Source organism: Ceratotherium simum, chromosome 23 (assembly GCF_057802395.1).
Source record: "Ceratotherium simum simum isolate JZ-2026a chromosome 23, ASM5780239v1, whole genome shotgun sequence".
Taxonomy (NCBI): domain Eukaryota; kingdom Metazoa; phylum Chordata; class Mammalia; order Perissodactyla; family Rhinocerotidae; genus Ceratotherium; species Ceratotherium simum.
Window position 1 is genome coordinate 49,195,054 of NC_141922.1, and position 19,882 is coordinate 49,214,935.

At 38.3% G+C, this 19,882-nt stretch overlaps 1 pseudogene; it reads left to right on the plus strand.

Annotated features, from left to right (window-relative positions):
- Positions 1 to 9,243: 9,243 nt before the first annotated feature.
- LOC147914033 (2-iminobutanoate/2-iminopropanoate deaminase pseudogene) lies at positions 9,244 to 14,494 on the plus strand (annotated as a pseudogene).
- Positions 14,495 to 19,882: the final 5,388 nt, after the last annotated feature.

Below are 19,882 nucleotides of genomic sequence, written 5' to 3' on the forward strand. Positions count from 1 at the left end.
CCAAGTATATGTTGTCTGAGTCATCTGTTATCCCCTCTTTCGTTTTTGGGAGTATGGGTCTCTGCAGAAATCTGCATGCCAATTAGCCAATTTCCAAAGCAAAATTCATTTTGTATGTCATAATCAAGATGTACATGGCAATCTAAGACACACTGGTTGATTATAGGAGGAGTTAATATAGAGCTGCTCTTAATTGTAGTAATATTTCCAAGACAGCAGTTTTGAAGCAATTTTTCCTTTGTCTCTTGTAAAGTGGCTAAGGTTATAGGTGTGTGTGGTATTAATTTAAATGAACTGTAAAATTGCCTTTGAGGTTTGTTTAAAAGGCTAGCAGGTGAGACCCTAGGGGACGATTATGTTAATAAAGGTTACAAAAATAAAATTATTGTCCTATTAGGTCAGTGTTATGCTTTAATGGTTTTAATTATTTACTAATTTTCAGAATTAATTTTTAAAAATATTTTTTCTAGTATTTTAAGTAATGGCATTTGTTACGGGTTTATGTGTGACTTTTCAGGATTTTGGAACAAACATAAGGATAGTCAATGGTATTTGAGTCTTTTGAGTGTAAAATAGAAAAAAATTATAATTTTAAATTATCCTTTTAGAAGAATTTATCACACTTCGAATTGGAGTAAGTGCTTGGAGGGTGAATTAGTTTGACTCGCATATGGTATATTAGTCTGGATTATTTAATACCAATTCGTTGATTTGGACTTTTCTTACTAAATATTTGTTATTGATAAATACATATGGAATTCATATTGTTTTGAAAATTTAGAGGACACAGCTGGAAGATATTAATGCATTTTTCTTAATAGATTTGGTGTGTATGGCTTTGGGTGGTTCTGGTAGGTGCATCAAGGAATTATAAATTTTGGTCAAAACTTTGTTGACTCTTAATGAGCATGTGACTATGTTCTTATGTATATTTTAAAGAATATAAGTACTAATGATAAAGTCTGATATCATGAATAATAGGATTTTGGGAGGTATTTAAGGAATTTTTTTTCCAGATTTCCTTTTATAAGTATATTTTTTAGACATATTTATGTGTAGAATCATAATATTGCTAGGAAGGATGTAAAAGGCACTGATTTTATTTTATTATTATTATTTTTTTCGTTATATACATGTGCTTTTATTTTTGTGTAATTCACCAGATAACGTGACAACATTGTACACATTTCAAATGCCTTCATTCCTGACAACTGAATTGGCTTTGCCTTAATGTTAAATATTACAAATAGTCCTTCCAGGGCCCAAAATAAGGAAATATCATTCACATGCTTGAAATGACTAAAATGGCAACTTTATAAATTCTAATCCAGGGATAATCATGTTTTCATTTTATCTGTATTCTGAAATATTACAAACTTAAAGGCTAAAATTAATATTGGTTATAATTTTTTTTTAATTTTCTGTTTATTGCAGTAACATTGGTTTATAACATTGTATAATTTCCAGGTGTACATCATTATACTTCTATTTCTGCATGGATTACATCATGTTCACCACCCAAATACTAATTACACCCCATCACCACACACATGTGCCGAATTATCCCTTTCGCCCTCTTCCCTCCCCCCTTCCCCTCTAGTAACCACCAATCCAATCTCTGTCTGTATGTGTTTGTTTATTGTTGTTATTATCTACTACTTAATGAAGGAAATCATACGGTATTTGACCTTCTCTCTCTGACTTATTTCACTTTGCATAATACCCTCAGTGTCCATCCATGTTGTCACAAATGGCTGGATTTCATCATTTCTTATAGCTGAGTAGTATTCCATTATTTATATATACCACATCTTCTTTATCCATTCATCCGTTGATGGGCACTTAGGTTGCTTCCAAGTCTTGGCTATTGTGAATAATGCTGCAGTGAACACAGGGGTGCATGTATCTTTACACATTGGTGTTTTCAAGTTCTTTGGATAAATACCCAGCAGTGGAATAGCTGGATCATATGGTAGTTCTATCCTTGATTTTTTGAGGAGTCTCCATACTGTTTTACATAGTGGCTGCACCAGTTTGCACTCCCACCAGCCGTGTATGTGAGTTCCCTTCTCTCCACATCCCCTCGAACACATGTTGTTTCCTGTCTTGTTAATTGTAGCCATTCTGACGGGCATGGGGTGATATCTCATTGTAGTTTTGCATTTCCCTGATAGTTAATGGTTTTGAACATCTTTTCATGTGTCTGTTGGTAAAAGGCACTGATTTTACTTTCTAAGTATCAATATAAATTTTCCAATACCAACCTGATTGACTTTTGCTTATTTTCACAAAAATATTCCAAATCTCAAGATTTTTGAAAGTGTGTATAGTTTATATATAAAATAGAAACATAAAAAGGAATGGATGGAGTATATTACAGAATTGCTAGGAGCATTAGCACTTATTTCCACCCAGTACTCTGTTTATTCAAAACCAGGAAATGTATGGAATAGAATATCTTTTATGCTAAAATTAATATGCCTTATAGAAGTTACTAAAGAGTAGATGGAAATCTTATTATAATTCATGCTGAAAATGTTGGTTATTTAAGAAGTGTAGTTGAGTTTGAAAGTAAAAGATACAACATAAGCATTTTCTCAAGGGGAAATTAATGAAGGTATTTGATGATACAGAAAATAAATGACAAGTTAAAACCAGCATTTTGTGAAATAAGGGAGTTTTGGGAACTCGGAGTGAGTGTATGATTAAAAAAATTGTTGGATATGAAGAGGTTGCAAGGGTGTTTACATTCTTAGTAGGGTATTCTCATCTAAAAAAATTTGCAAGTGTCTGCACCATCTCATTTTTACATGTAATCTGTAAGACAAACCCAAGATTTTTTCAGCAAGTTCATTTATGATATCAATGATAAAAGCCAGATCTCTCTTTTTTCTTCTTCTTCTCGAAGCCACAGTGCATGGTTGTGTATCCTAGTTGTAAGTCCTTCTAGTTCTTCAATGTGAGCCACCACCACAGCCTGGCAACTGACAGATGGGTGGTGGTGGTCTGCGACCGGGAAGCAAACCCAGGCCACCGAAGCGGTGAGAGCGCCAACCCTTAACCGCTAGACCCTCAGGGCTGGCTCTCACTTTGTTAACTTAGATTCGAGGAATCATCCTTTCTCAAGTGAGTTACTGACCAAATACCTGTAAGGCTTGTGCAGTGATCCATTTCTGTAAGGATTATGCAGTGATCCACTTGCTCCCAAATGTAGACTTCTTATGTAAATTCTTTTATCTTGTTCAGTAATGAGCAGCTACTTTAAATTTATCTAGAAATTTTAGTAGCCAGAAGATGATACAAAAGTACAGTTAATATTCTACCTCCAAAGGAAGACTAATAGGTGGCACTAAGAAACCAATAACAGTGAGAAACCTGTGGTCAGTAAAGAAGGAAATCATGGAACTAATTGATAGTGAAAATTTTAGTTGGTTGTTCAGTGCATTAGTTGAGTAATTTTAAAAAATATTGTTCAAATATTATAAGGAATCACTGTTAGCAATTGAGTATATATTCTTCCTTCATGTAATATCATAGGTTTTTTAAAAAAAACAGGCTTTTAGCAATAGATAACTTTACAAAGTAATCTGGAAAATTTACAATATAATGGGAAATGAGATTTTTTTTTTTTTTTTTTTTTTTTTGGCGAGGAGATCAGCCCTGTGCTAACATCTGCCAATCCTCCTCTTTTTTTGCTGAAGAAGACTGGCCCTGGGCTCACATCTGTGCCCATCTTCCTCCACTTTATATGGGACGCCACCACAGCATGGCTTGCCAAGCAGTGCGTCAGTGCGCGCCGGGATCTGAACCGGCGAACCCCGACCTGCCGCAGCGGAGTGCACACACTTAGCCACTTGGCCACTGGGCCGGCCCCGGAAATGAGATTTTTGAAAGGACATCCATATTAAAATGTAGTAAAATTACTTATAATACTTAATGCTATTTTTTTTGGGTCCAAAGACTCATCCTTTTATAGTCAACAAGCATGGTATTTGTAAATGCTTTATTGCACAAGGGTGGGATTTTATAGCCTTTGTAGTTTATCAGCCCTTAATTTAAGGAAAAAGATTTTCTTCACCAGTGATAACTGACAAAGAGAAATGTACTGTCTTTCTCCTTCTCAAGCTGCCTTGGCCAAATAAGTAGTGATGGTCAGATGTGCAGATTATATCCATTATCATAAACTGTGTTTCTATTGATGTAATTTAAAAAATCCAGATAATTCTAAGGGCTATACAGACAAATTTAAAGTGGGGGATAGACTCTTTTTCACTTATCTTAATACTCAAGTGAAAATAATTGAGTTCGCAAGTAAAGTAAAATATCTAATTGTCTGGGTTTCTTAATCTTGAGTAAAGTGTGGACTTCTTTAAGGAGAAAAATCGTCCTTATTGTCTCAGTCTTGTCTTAAATTATTTTTGTTAAACATTGTTTAATGCATAAAACTGTATTGGTGCACATGTATTGACTTATGCTTTTAGCCCTTATAAAATTTTAAGGTAAGTTACAACACACAACTACACGGTAATTAAAGTGTAAAATAATTTAATATTGAGAATGTTTTATTGAATTAATCTCTGCTTGAAATGTAAATATTGTCATCATCTCCTCTTGGCTTTTTTTTTTTTTTTTTTTGCCATGTCTGTACTTTGGTGTACTGCTGAACCTCAAATTTTCTTACCTTTTTTATCTTGGCAAACTGGTACAAAAACACCTTTGTTGTGGTACCTGACCTTCATTTGGTTTAAATACAATTATGTATTAACGTCCACCTTTGTTCTTGTCTATTTGCCAGAAACAGTTCTTGCAGAGAACCAGGACAAAGTCTTTTGATTCCACTTTGAGACCACAATGGTCTTAAACCCTTGATTGTGAAGAATTATAATGATACTCACTTTGCTGTGGTTGTGGGCCTATATAGGAATAAAAATTATCTATGATTGGTGATGGTGGATAACTTGATACATTAATAACATCATTTTAAATTAGGATGACCCATTTTAATCAATGATACCTTAAAGCTAAATGGTGTGATTCTCTAAGCTCAGTGGTAAGGAGTACCGAATATATTTATTGGTTTAGAAAATAAACTGCAGTTAAAATTGGCCCCTCCCTCTCTCTTTGTGACTACTGCGCCATCAATCTCCGGTGAATCTCCCTTGCTATCAAGCCTGTGGTCACCTCTGATCTTCTTATGACCAGTTTTTTCTGTTCCTGTTGAGTAGATCCTTCCTTTAAACCCCTTGAACCTCTTTCAGTCTTCTTTTCCCCATCATCCTGAATGTGATTCCCCTCATCCTTTTCCTTTGACATCAACACTAACCATGACTTTGAAGAATACTCTTGAGAGATTGCTTCACCAACTTGAACCATTTGCTATGCTCTGACTCCTTCCTACCCCTGTGCCTTTGTTTACCACCTCTGTTAATGTTTATTCCTGTTCCCTTCATTACCCTGGGACCTCTTCTAACTTCTTTACCACTCTAATTTTCAGATCTTTTTCTCAATCTATCACTCTTGCCTTCCTTGAAAACAGTGTCTTTGCATGTTGATATTTTTGGTTTTTACTTGCTTTTAAGACTTGATGTCCAAACAGCCAACTATGATGGTAGTGACCATCACACTAATTAAGTTGTAAAATTATTCGTAAATGTATTTTAATAATTTAATTATATTCTTTGAATTAAAAAACCCGTATCTCCAAAGTATGTTTTTTGAAACTAAAATTCAAATATTGGATGTTTTCTTATTTGAGATATTTAAGATTATTAAATACCACTTTTTGAAAACAATGTGTTTGGCTACAAAGAAGTGTTAGAATCATTTATTTGGATTAAAAATCATTGAAATCATGACTGCCAGAATCTAGGTAACTTTATGCAATGAAAACTTGACTGAATTCTACTTAGCAAACACATTGGAATGCTTGTTTTCAGACCCTCCCTATGTTAAGTCCTTGTGAAATGCTACTTATTTAGGACATGAATGTAGATGATAATATTGAGGTTATAGGTAAATATAAATTATGGTCCACTCTTGGTTATGTAGTGGATAGTCAAGTCTGCGAGTACCTCAACTGGCACTCCTCCTTACTGAAAGAGCCTGCGTGCCCATTAGCAGTAAGATTCTAAGCTGAATGGGATTGTAAATTGATAAATGAAGAGCAGTAGAGATGAAGCTAGTGCAAATCCTGGGGCAAATACCATTCTGCCCTATGCCCTATGATTTGGGCAAGTTAGCCCCTGTAACCTTCTGTAAAGGCCCCCTCTATGCTTACCCCATAGAGTTGTGGTTTTATGAAATAATATGCATGGATTTAATCACAGTCTGATGCAGAGTGATTGATCAGTAAATGATAGCATTTAAAAATGTTATTAATCTAAGAACATTATGTTAAAGTGTGCGTTTGCATGCAGGGGCCCTGGTGGGTCTCCTCTGGGTGGGCACTGCTGCTTTGCCCCTAGCAGCAGGTCTTTAGGATGAAGTCCATTGGAAAGGTAACTCACATGTAATGCAAGAGAAAGCTTGTGAAGCTCAGGCTGAAAAGCCCACACTATTTCAACCACGTTCCAATAGAAGACTTGCTATTTGCAACATACGTGAAGTAAATGTGTATGCTAATAAGAAGCATGATTAATTAGGAAAGATTAGATTTTAAGCTTGCCTCTTCCACTAATCATTCTCACTTTTGAATGTAATCACAGTGAAAAGTCACCTGAGTTGTGGAATCTTCCACACCCCTCAAAAAAAGTCTATAATACAGAGTTTCTACTTTTAGTAAATGTCACTGTATGGTACTTTCAGGCAAATCTCAAGAGTAGGACTTTTCATCTTGCTCATCCTTGCCTTCTGGGAGTTGTATGTAACTTAATTCTTGGATAGGTTAAGACCTCAGCAAATGATTATTCATTTGGTTTTTATCTAGTGAAAATGTGCGTTAAGCTAATAATATTTGCTAATAATTCTCCTGCCAGGGTGTTAAAAGACTGACTTTTAATACTGGCTTCACCACTAACAGCTGTGATTTTGATCAATTGATTTCATTTGGTTATATTAATTCAAGAAAAATGCATTACATTCCTGCATTAGGTTTTTTTTTTTTTTTTGGTGAAGAAGATTGACCCTGAGCTAACACCTGTTGCCAGTCTTCCTCTTTTTTTGCTTGAGGAAGAGTGGCCCTGAGCTAACACCTGTGCCAGTCTTCCTCTATTTTTGTATGTGGGTCGTGTCCACAGCATGGCTTGATGAGTGGTCTAAGTCTGTGCCTGGGATCCGAACCGTGAACCTGGGCTGCTGATGCGGTGTGCCCTGAACTTAACCACTACGCCACTGGGCCGGCCCCTAGGTATGTTTACAGTGGTGTCACAGCCTCCCCTCACAGACTGTAATCTAGTGGGGCTTAGAGATAGGCAATTTGTCTAGTGACAAATGCCAAAAGAGGTGAAGTATTGGTATTTGGGAAGCATTCAGAAGGAGCACCTGCCCTCTTGGGACTAAATTTTTTTAAGGTTCTTGAATAGCTAAAAGTGTTAGGATTGATAGTATGTCTTTTAAAGAGGACATAAACCATACCTAAATATTGATTTGCTCTTCGTCCTGGTGTTTGGTAACCTGTAATTAAGGAGTTATATTGTCATTTAAAAAAACTGTTAGACTTTGGTCAGCCCAAATGTTCTCTGGAATGGTTTCCTCATCCACTAAAAGAGGAAATTGGAGTAGACAGTTCTGGACACCTTCAGTTCTTTGATTTTTCAGTCAATTACAGTGTGTGTTCTAAGCTGCATAGAATGCTTTACCGTGTGTTGAACATTGCTGGTCCTATGGAAGGCACACACAATGATAGTTTTATTCATATGTAGTGTACAGTCTGTCTTTTGAAAGGATTTAATTCAGTGGTATAGACTAGTGCTTCTCACTCAGATTTTAATGGCATTCGTGGGGGTTTGTTAAAATGCAGATTTTATTTTTTATTTTTATTATTTGTTTCTTTTGGTAAGATCAGCCCTGAGCTAACATCCATGCCAATCGCCCTCTTTTTTTTTTTCACTGAGGAAGACCGGCCCTGGGCTAACATCTGTGCCCATCTTCCTCCACTTTATATGGGACACCGCCACAGCATGGCCTGACAAGTGGTGCATTGGTGTGTGCCCGCGATCTGAACCCGGGCCGCCAGCAGTGTAGCGCATGCACTTAACCGCTACGCCATGGGGCTGGCCCTAAAATGCAGATTTTAATTAAGTAGGTCTGGGATGGGATCCGAGGTTCAATATTTTTTAACAAACTCCCAGTGATATCCCCTAGTTGGTAGACCACACTTTGAGTACTAAAGGGTCTAATAAACAGTATTTGGGGAGAAAGTAATGGAAGGGTATCTAGCATGTAGCAGACACTGCTGAGTAGGAAATGTAGACTGTTTTGGTTGCATAAACTCTTGCCCTATGCAGAGGAGCAAGAGCAGGCTCACTGAGAAGCCTTCGTGTGTGCTGGTTCTCTCTCCCCAAACTCTCCCTTCTTGCTCACATTTCCCCATCCTCTGCTGTTAATTCCTCTGGTCTTCTTCTCCAGCTCCATACTTGAGATCTGCTGACTGTCAAAGCATGTGTGTTTGTGTGTGGGGGTGAGTGTAGGGGTGATTCCATCTCAAATATCTAAATTTGCCTTGCCACATCATGAAGGCTAATTCCCTTTCAAATGTTCCCATCTAGAGTATATATAAATTGTTTTTACTCTGGTTGCTGCCCTTGGCGTTGTCCTGTGCAGACAGTGACATTTTCCTGTTCCTCCAGCCTGCCATCCCCAGCTGTGCCTTGGTTCTCTGCAGACTCACTGTGGGTACGTGCCCACATTGCTCTGGTTTGCTTGGATTTATTTGCAAAGCTACTCCCCATGGTAGGATGGGCATTTCTGAACACTGCCTCACAGATTCCAATCCTTCATCTCCTGTTAATACTTGTTCTTTTTCCAAGCCTGGGAAGCTCCTCCTCCTCGCCCCTGATCCAGACACATGGCTATTTACTTTTGCAAAACAAACGAGATTTCTTTCAGGTAGGTTTTATACCCCAAGACTATCCTCTTATCTGTTAAGGCCAAGTTCAGATTTTACCTCCTCAATCAAAAATTTCACCTCACCCTAATTTCTTCCTCCCCCAAACTGTACAAGGGAAAGCTTACAGGTCGAGGCATTATTTTCCTGGAGTGGGCAACAAAGTGGCTTGCCATGATATAAGCGCAGTCCTCGCTAGCATGGAGTGTGTGCTGCCCACTGTCACTGCCAGCTTCAGCCACCTGGTGTTGCAGAACCTGAGTGAAAGGGTCAGAGTGGTAAGAAGCAAACTACTGGACAAGGTTACAGAGATGCCAGCCTACAGTGGCAGAGGGAAATAAGTGAACAATGGGGCCTCCCTCTCGGTTCTCATCACTGCTAGCTAGAACTGTTGAAGGTTTTTTTTTTTTGACACTCTATTTCTCAAATTTTTTTAAAGGACCAGGGCATAATAGATACAAGTAAATAGATAATAGTTATTTGTCAATTTAATAATTTACTATGTAATTGTGATTCTCAGGTTATCTGCAATGTTGTCTATTGAATGATCTTTATTTTCATTCCTTTAGTTGTAAACTTCAGCACATATGTTGTGGGGTTAGGGAGAAAGCCTCTTAAAACATTCCAAGAACTGCAGACGTTTCTTTTTCTGAGATTATATTGTTATTTTATCTAAGGCTTCCCTGTTAGGACTTTTAGGTGGATATGATTATTCTTTAATTTTGAGACCATTTCTTTTGAGGAAAAAGTCTCAAGTAATAATGATGGCTCTAGGTATTTGGTTGCCACTGAGTTTCAAGATATACTCTCTGGGCAAGGGAGAAGTCAGCTACTTGTCAAGAGTCAGCTATGTAAAATGTGAATCTTGTTAGAATCAAAGATGAGGAATAGTGACATCATGAGCCACCCTTGTGTTAGAAAATACTGTCATCACTGAAGATTATGCCTGTTGTTGTTATCAAATATATTTGTTTGATGAATTGTCTCTAAGCAAAAAGTAAAGGTGTGGATAAAAACCCCACGAGGACTTCAGATTCAGTTTCTAAATATTCATGTTTTAGCCTAGATTGAAATTTTAATGTTATGTATAATTTGGAACAAATTTTAAAAATCAATGTGGTAGACAACCATTGTGTGCCTCTTTCCTTTCATCTGAGAAGTGGACATTGTTCATTCCCCCCCAGGGCCAGATGTGTGTGATAGGAGGAAGAGGAAGCACTGTGGACCTTAATCCTCACTTTGAGGGTGAAACTAGGCCGAGAGGACGAGCTAGCCCACGGAGACAGAAGTAAGAGAGGGACAGAGAGAACCATAGTGTTATTCAAGTCTGGCTTCTGTTGCCTCTGAAGCCCAGCTCCACTCCTGCCCTTTCCATGGTCATGTGAGGTATTAATATGTTTATGATTGTTTGCATTGTTTTTCTGTCCTGACTAACACAAGTTACAAATTAAACTGGGAGTGTTGTTGTTGGTGTAATTCATTCAACAGAGGTATTGGTATATACTTCACTGGCCCACCAGAAATACAGACTTTTGACTTGAGTTTCAAAGTAGCCATGTAGAAGTTTGGACATATTGGACCAAAGTGGACATGTGGAGGTTGGACATGTAGAGGAAGCCAACTTGGAGCTAGCTTGGTATGAAATGCTGCCCAGTGGGATTCTTTATTAGAAGGTGGTGACCCAACAACCTGGTGGGATCCTTTCTCCTAAGCGTGAATGATTTGTGCCCCTGGGGAGGATGTTCCCTGGAGTTGAAGCTATGTTGGACAGTGCTGCAATGTTGCCTTGCTGCTCTAGGAGATCCACTCCATTCCAGCTCTGGGAGTGCTGGGCCCAAGGCCAGGATAGCTGGGAGATGAGGTTCTGTCATACCTGCATTTCCTGAGCTTTTCATTTCTATTCCTTTTTAAATCAATATATGTCATATACCATAAAATTCACCATTTTAAAATGTGCAGTTCAGTGTTTTTTTGTATATCCACAAGATTGTGCAACTATTGCCACTGTCTAATTCTAGAACATGCCCGAATGATGGACATTTGGGCTGTTTCTATCTTTTGGCTGTTATAAATAATGCTATTTTACACATTTGTGTACAAAGTTTTGACTGGACATATGTTTTCATTTCTCTCTGGTCAATATCTAGGAGTGGAATTTCTGAGTCATAGGGTAACACTGTTTAATCATTTGAGGAACTGCCTGGCTGTTTTCCAAAGTGGCTGTGCCATTTTACATCCCAACCAGCAGTGTATGAGGGTTCCAATATTTATACATCCTCATCAACACTTATCACTGTTTGTCTTTGATTCTAGCCATCATAGTGGTGTAAAGTGGTATTTCATTGTGGTTTTTCCTAATCACTAATGATGCTGAGTGTCTTTTTACAGGATCATTGGCTGTATATTTTCTTTAGAGAAATGGCTGTTCGAGTGCTTTGCCTATTTTAAAATTGAGTTGACATTTTATTGTTGAGTTGTAAGAGTTCTTATATATTCTGGATACTAGCCACTTATCACGTATATGGTTGCAAATATTTTCTCCGATTCTTTGGATTGTCTTTTCACTTTCTTGATAGTATTCTTTGATACACAGAAGTTTAATTTTGATGCAGTACAATTTTTCTGTTTTTTCTTTGGTTATTTTACTTTTGATATTATATCTAAGAAACCATTGCTTAGTCCAAGGTCATTGTGATGATTAGTTTTATGTGTCAACTTGGGTAGGCTATAGTAACCAATTATTTAATCAAACACCAATCTGGGTGTTCCTTTGAAGATATTTTGTAGATTTGGTTAACATCTACAATCAGTGGACTTTAAGTAAAGGAGATTACCCTCAATAATGTGAGTATGCCTCATCCCATCAGTTGAAGGCCTCAAGAGGTTTCCTGGAGGAGAACAAATTGTGCTTCAAGACTGCGGTATCAAGTCCTGCCTGAGTTTTCACTCTGCCAGCCTGCCCTACACATTTCAGACTGGCCAGCCCCCACAGGCACTTGAGCCAATTCCTTAAAATAAATCTCTCTGTCTCTATGTTTGTCTGTCCGTCTGTCTGTCTGTCTGTCTATCTATCTATCTATCTATCTATCTATCTATCAGTCATCTCCTGTTGGTTCTGACTGATACGGTAACAAAGGTTTACATCTATGTTTTATTCTAAGAATTTTATACTTTTAGCTTTTACATTTGCATCTTTGATCTTTTTTGAGTTAATTTTGTATATGGTGTGAGGGAGGAGTCCAAATTCATTCTTTTGCATGTGGATATCCAGTTATCTCAGCACCATTTGTTGAATGGTCTTGGCACCCTTGTCAAAAATCAACTGACCATATATTTATGGCTTTATTTCTGGACTCTCAATTCTTTTCCATTGATCTGTATGTCGTTAATGGCAGTACCACACTGTCTTGATTATTGTAGCCTTGCAGTGAGTTTTGAAATCAAGAAGTGTGAGTCCTCAAATTTTGTACTTTTTCAAGATTGTTTTGGCTATTCTGGGTCCTTTGCATTTCCACATGAATTTTAAGATCAGCGTGTTCATTTATGTAAAAAAAAAGTTGAAATTTTGATAGAGATTGCATTGAATCTGTAGATTGCTTTGGGAAGTATTACCATTTTAACAATATTAAATCTTCCAACCCATGAACATGGGATGACTTTCTGTTTATCTACATCTTTAATTTCTTTCAACAATCATTTGTAGTTTTCAGTGCACAAGTCTTGTACTTCTTTTTAAGTTTACACCTATGTATATTATTCTTTTTGATGCTATTATAGATGGAATTGTTTTCTTAATTTCATTTTCAGATGATTCATTGCTACAGCTGGTTTTTGTGTATTGATCTTGTATCTGCAATCTTTTTTTTTTTTGTTTACTGTAGGCTCCCTGAAGAGAATTTATGTGTATTCTGTAGGTCTAAGCTGTTTGTATCTGAATTAGATTGGTCTTATATCCTTAAGAATCTAAGGCTTTTACTATTTTTTATTAGTAGCCTTTACATTACTCCCAGGTAATGACCAGCACTGTCAGCCACAGCAACTTATCAAAGTCAGGTGATGAAACTAGTTAGTTGCTAGGCTTTCATGAAGTTTAATTCCTTTCTCCCGAATATTGTCTAAACTTTTGACCTTTGCTCCCTTATTTGTTAGATGCTGTGTGCTTAGAAAAAAGGGTGTTTATTAATGTAAAACCATGAAATCCCAGGGCTACTGGTCCCTACAGTCAGGCTCTGTTAGTCTATAGGACCATTTCCATTTAGGACAGCTCCATCTGGACCCTTCAAGTGGGGCTTGTGCCAGGAGGGGTGGCAGAAGAAGCTAAACAAGTTCTTACGAACATGAGTGAAATGCTGAAAGCTGCAGGCTGTGACTTCACTAATGTGGTAAAAACAACTGTTTTGCTGGCTGACATAAATGACTTCAATACTGTCAGTGAAATCTGCAAACAGTGTTTCAAGAGTAGTTTTCCTGCTGGAGTTGCTTACCAGGTTGCTGCTTTGTGCAAAGGGGGCCATGCTGAGACTAAGACAGTAGCTGTCCAAGGACCTCTCAGGACAGCAGAGCTATAAGCAGGCCCAGTGTTCTTTAGTCTTGAATTTTCATAATCTTTTTAAATTAACATCTTAATTTTTACAATTGATGTTGGAAAGTGTAAGTTAGACTACAATATCTGGTTATTAAGGAATTACCATATGATAAGGGGAATTGAACATACACTGAAGATTAGAGGATGTGTCCAGTTACTGATGTTATCAATCATACTTATGCACACTCATATTACTGAATGTGGGGAAAGAGACACTCATCACATAGTTACTCAAATAAATAAAATAACATGTAGGAAAGATGTTACTATTCCTGAGAAATAATAAACACACCTAATACAATTATGTATATAGTTATATATATAGCACTGTGAATTAATAAAATAAGATTAGACACTGAAAACTTTTAGACATTTTTGCATCAAGCAGTATAGTCTAGTGCTTAAGGGTGTGGACTCTAGAGCCAGATGACCTGAGTTCAAATCCTGTTCTACTATTTATTAGCTTGTAATGTGGGTCAAATTACTTAAGCTCTGTCTCCTGTTTCCTCTGTAAAATGTTTCTTCTGTTTCATCTGTAAAATGGGGATATTGCTAGTATCTACCTTATAAAGTTGTTGTAAGGATTAAATAAATTAATATGTATAAAGCACTTAGGATAATGCTTGGCACATAGGGATAATGATGATGATGATGGAGACAGAAGCCTTCTCTTTGAGTAGAATAGTATTTGGCAATAAAAAGAAATGAGTTATCAAGCCACAAAAAGACATGGAGGAACCTTAAATGCATGTTGCTAAGTGAAAGAAGTCAGTCTGAAAAGGCTCCATACTGTATGATCCCAATTATATAACCTTCTGGAAAAGGCAAACAGTAAAAAGATTAGGGGCTGCCAGTGGCTTGGGGATTGGTGGGGGAGGTATGGGGAAGACGAATAGGTAGAGCACAGGAGATTTTTAGGGCAGTGGTACTTTAGTGGTACTTTAGTGTTGGGTGCATGTCATTATGCATTTGTCAAAACCCATAGAATATACAACACAAAGAGTGAACCCTACTGTAAACTAAAGACTTTAGTTAATAATAATGTGTATTCTCTGTATATAAAATGTCCTAAAAATTAAAAAAAATTAGAGAAAAAAATTGTGTTTATTATAGTAAGATATAAATATTAAAACCAATAACTAATTTAAGAAAGAATCTTTTGGGATCCTTGGAAGATAAGTGAGCTTGATGTCTGGTATAGGCTGGAACTTTGCAGGTAAATAGACAGCGATAGAGACATATGATCTTTTTTGTGTGTGTTTTAATTTTTATATGAATGGAGTGAATTTTCTAAATCAGAGTGGAACGTATCTGCATCCTTGGCCACCCTGGCAATTCCTAGGCAGTGAGCCAGTCTAATTTGCACATTCAATAATCTGAGGCAACAGCCAGGGACAAGAGGTTCTCCACACACGTCCCAGTTCCATGTCACCGATGGCCAAGTCAGGAGCCCCAGTTAAGAACTGACCTTCGTGATTGGTAGAAGCAGAGAAAGAGTGGGAGGTTATTGCTGAAACTGAAGCTGATTGGGTTCTGTAATTGGGAAGTGGCAGAGATGTGTAAAAATTAAGCTAAATAAAGAAATTCTGAATAAGATAGTGCTTTATATTCCATTATTATGGTTAAAGCCTGGGCAATTCTGAGAAAAGCAGTATTAACCTAAGTGAGGAATGCTGTGAGTTGGCAGTGCTCAGGATAAAGGATTACTTACAAAATCCTCTCTTTCTTCTATTGGCGTATATATAATAGCTGAAAATCACATCAGACTTGATGTGAAAATAAGCAGGCTCAGTGGGACAGCCATTTGGGGAAATTCACTAGGGCTGACACAAGACTCAGAGAGAGAACGGAGCTTGACATAACCTGTTTTCATCTATTACTTTCCAGAAAAGCTTTCTCTGCTGTTTATAGGCACATGTGTTATCTTGGCGCTCTGGGGGCAAAAATTCATGTTTGACCAGAAGAGTTTTGCTAGTAGGCAGTTTCCTAAGAGAAACAGAACATTTGTTTATTTGTTTTACTTTTGGTTCAGCTAAATAAAAGCTGAAATTTTGCAAAGACCAGAGTTGCTTAATATCAAGCAATTTGTAGATGCAAAAATGTGCAGATGTGTTTTATTGCAATTATCTGTCATTTTGTAACGCGATAGAAATCAGAGCAGCCACAGAGTTCAGTGCTGTACCCAGTGAAGGGAGTCCAGATTGGGTGAAGCAAATGTGTGCGTATGAAAACAAAGTGTCCTGAAAAGAGACTAATAAGAAGCCAAATTCATGTCCTTACAGCATTTAGATGCTTTCCCTTTTTGACTCTTCTGAAGGATTTCCTTTTTATATCATGCTGGGAACACATAAGTGGAACCTATATAGTTCTGAAGCCCTTTCTTCTCCTCGCTGGCTCTTAACACATGGATTGCCTCGAGTATGACTGACTTCCTTTCTGGTTCTGAATTTGCTGGCAGAAGATCTGAGGTGATGGAGGCAGCCTGGCTGTGGGAGTTAGGGAATAAGGTGCTCAGAAATTTAAGTGAGGGAGCATTGTCCACTCCTTTTAGTGAAACACTACTAATATATGTGACAACAATATTATAATTGTGACAACAATTAGTGTTCCAGAGAGACTATGGATGATGTGTCCTCAAATAATCCTGGCGGTTTTAAAATAAAACCCATTACGAACAGACACCGATCTTTTGATGAGCAAACAAAGACTGTACCAAAGAATTCTGGAGGGAAAGATGAAATTGTGCCATTTGTGATAACATGGATGGACTTGGAGGGTATTATGCTAAATGAAATAAGTCAGAGGGAGAAAGACAAATACTGTATAGTTTCACTCATATGTGGAAGATAACAACAACAACAAACAAACACATAGAGACAGAGATTGGATTGGTGGTTACCAGAGGGGAAGGGGGGAGGAAGGAGGCAAAAGGGCTGTTAGGGCACATGTGTGTGGTGATGGATGGTAATTAGTCCTTGGGTGGTGAACATGATGTAGTCTGCACAGAAATCAAAATATAATGATGTACACCTGAAGTTTATATAATGTTATAAACCAATGTTACCTCAATACAAATTAATTAAAAAAAAAAAAGAAAATGATAACTCATAAAGAAAAGTTCTGGAGAGAAATAAAAATTGTTGGTTACTATTAGGGTATTGATTGAGAAAACTAAATGCCAGCAGGGCTCTTATCTACATTCTGATTGAATTTCTGGTGTTGAATTTAAACTAATATTTTCTCTAGGGCCCCAAATTATTATTTTATCACTTTGGCACGTTATTTGGTCGTGTCTCAGTATAGACTTGGCTATGGTCTTTAATGTACAGGGTTATTTTTTTAATATATAAAAATCATTTAATCAAGTGTGATAAAATTATGAGAGAATTGCAGTAAATCTAATTGCTGGGATAATTTGCATTCATTTGATAAATTGAATAGAGATATTGATTAAAAATATGAAGTTTATAAATATGGCATCTGTAAAAATTAAAGTTCAAGGAAGACATGTTTCAGTCATCCTTTTGTTTCAGGCTCTTCAAATAGCCTCATATGACTTCAAGGGCTTGTTTTTATTTTTGGTAATTTCTGGCTTTTTTGGCAGGTAAAAGGACCTCTGAGAGAAGGGAAAGAAAGAAAGGGAGAAAAAGAGGGTGCAGTAACTAAATTTCTAACTATTTCTCCTTGACTTACAGAGTTAGCAGTTTTCTATTAGGGAACAATATTTAAGTTATCTTAGGATTTGGACTACATTGCCTGTTTTCATGCTTCAGAGGGCATTGAGAAAAGTGCTTTGCTTTCTCTTCTTAGGGATTGGATCACTGAAGGCATTGATGGAGAACATGTAATTGACTGGAGACATTATTTCATTATTGCTTTAATCTGTTCACTAAGCTTTTCTCTAGACAATCTGTTTTTCTGAATCAGAAGACCAATATTCTCATACTGGCTGTCATGTTCAAACTGTTCTGTTTGTTTTGAACTTGCACACAGAGCATATTTTATTCACTTAATGCATCCTGTGGCTACATATGTGACCCTTTTTGCTTTTGGTGTATTTGCCAGTTTAACAACATTCCCTTTGTTCTCTCTTTTGAAATCTACAGTCTGTAGTTCAGAGGCCTAGGCACTGGATGCACCTTCAAGGCTGTGAACCCTGGATCCCTTTATGGATACTGGGAAGTCAGAATTAACAGTTTTGTCATTGAGAACCTAATGCCAGGGCGTGCCCATCAGTACTGGATTGGATCAGCAATGGAGAGTAGTAGGAGAAGATGCTCACACATACTTTGGCTTAGGCTGGTATTTTTGTCTCTAGCCTTGCCCTCTGTTGCAAGCAGGTTCCCAGGATGTACACTCTGAGATGGAGATTTTCAGGCAGGAGGTTTATTGAAAGTGCCCTTGGGAGCAACACTGAAGGGAGTAAAGAAAGCTGGATTGGCAGAGAGAGAATCTGAGCTGGGATGCAGTCACAACAGAGACCTCAGCCACTCCCATGGGGTGCTCTGGAGCTGGGATGTCCCTTCAGAGTTGTCCTAATTTGGGGCTAGGGGGCTGGGCCTTTATATCCTTGTACTGACAGTCATGGTCCAGGCTGCCCCAAGGAACAGGGCACGAGGCTTGTGGGCAGGAAAGTCTTACCCATCCCCAGAATATGTCTATTCCAGGTAGTATGAAACCACGCTTCCCCAGGATGGGAAAGGTCCAATGGACTCAACTTACCCCAAAGTGTCTGGTTGATCATCTCAGGGATGTCGTATTGGGGCTCAGTGTTCATTTCCGTGACTGGCAGGTTGGACACTCAGCAGCAGCAGTTGGAAGACTGGCCTATGTGAGTGGAAGCTCACACTATTGGGCCCACAGCCTCTACTTCTACCACCATCGATATTCTTTTCATGCACTCATTGTGTCAGCACCAAGGTGGCAGTGACAGACTAGCCGACGTCAACTGGCTGAGTCATTCTGTCTACTTGGATGTTTAGTGTTTCTTCTGGGGTGGATGTTTTCAGGTGGGCATTAACCTGTGATCCAATGATTTTCACATTTTGTGTCCACATCCACATGCCTCTTCCTAAGACCTCCTTGTCTCTGACCTCCCAATCATTCTCCTTCCAGGACCCTCACCAACCAGCCTAGCCTTTTGCCACTTCCCACGAGTCCATGTACATTAGGCTTTTTCCTTTCTCACAAGGTGGATGGTGAGGTGTGGCACCCATGGCTATGTCCATGGGGAGGATGTCATCCACTGCTCTCTCTTAGGGCTGCCTTAGGTGTGGCTGTGATGCAGCAGTCCCTTTTTGGCTTGTACTGATATGTGAAACTGACCAACACACAAGCCAGGCTTGGCCTTGTTCCTCCTCAGTAAGCTGGATTCAAAGGTTCCCTGTACCCTTCAGCTACGGGTGAGAGCTGAAGAAGAGGCACTGATGCAACAATGGGGATGACATGATATTCAGGTCATTCGCTTGTGAAACTCACTTGTTCCCTCTGGCCCTGCTCATGTCTGATGCCTTGGTACCATTTCCTTTTACAATGGATTGCTGATGGGTCCTCCCATCAGCACGCGCTCCGCTGCGTGCACCCAACTGCTAAGCCACCGGGCCGGCCCCTGTTTTTCAAAAGACATAATTGTCTGCTATGGAAGGCAGGGCCTTGCTTCAGAACCTTAGCAGTATAATGTGATTCTGTAGGGACTTGACGTAAACACCACACAGTGTCTTTTCTTACACAGACACCTCTAATATCATAGGTTTCCTGAGTTGTGGGGCCTAACTGGCAGGGCCACTGCAGCACAATGTTGAGCTGAGAGGTGGTCACAGCAAAGGATTGGCTGCAGCCAATCCCATGGGATCTCTGCAGTGGGGAAGCCCTTCAGAGTTGTTGCAAATCAAGGTAAGCGGACTAAGTCCTTAGATTCTTGCATTGACCAGCCATTGCATGTGGGCTGCATCTAAAACGGGGAAATAGCATCAGGCACGGTGATTCTCATTAGCCATGACCACTGCCCAGAGTGGGTCTCATCTGAGAGCTGTCAGCTGCCAAAATTTGCTCTCTCTTCCCCTCTCAATTTTTGATTAATATTATTTCTTCACTGCCAATATTTATAATATTTATATTATTCTGTAATCATAATTGCCATATTTGTTTTAATCTTTGCCCTATACTTGCCACTCTTTTTTACAATAGCTTTCCTCATATGTTTGATTGGCTGACATACATCCTTTAGTAATTTTTAAAGATAAACCCATGGGAAG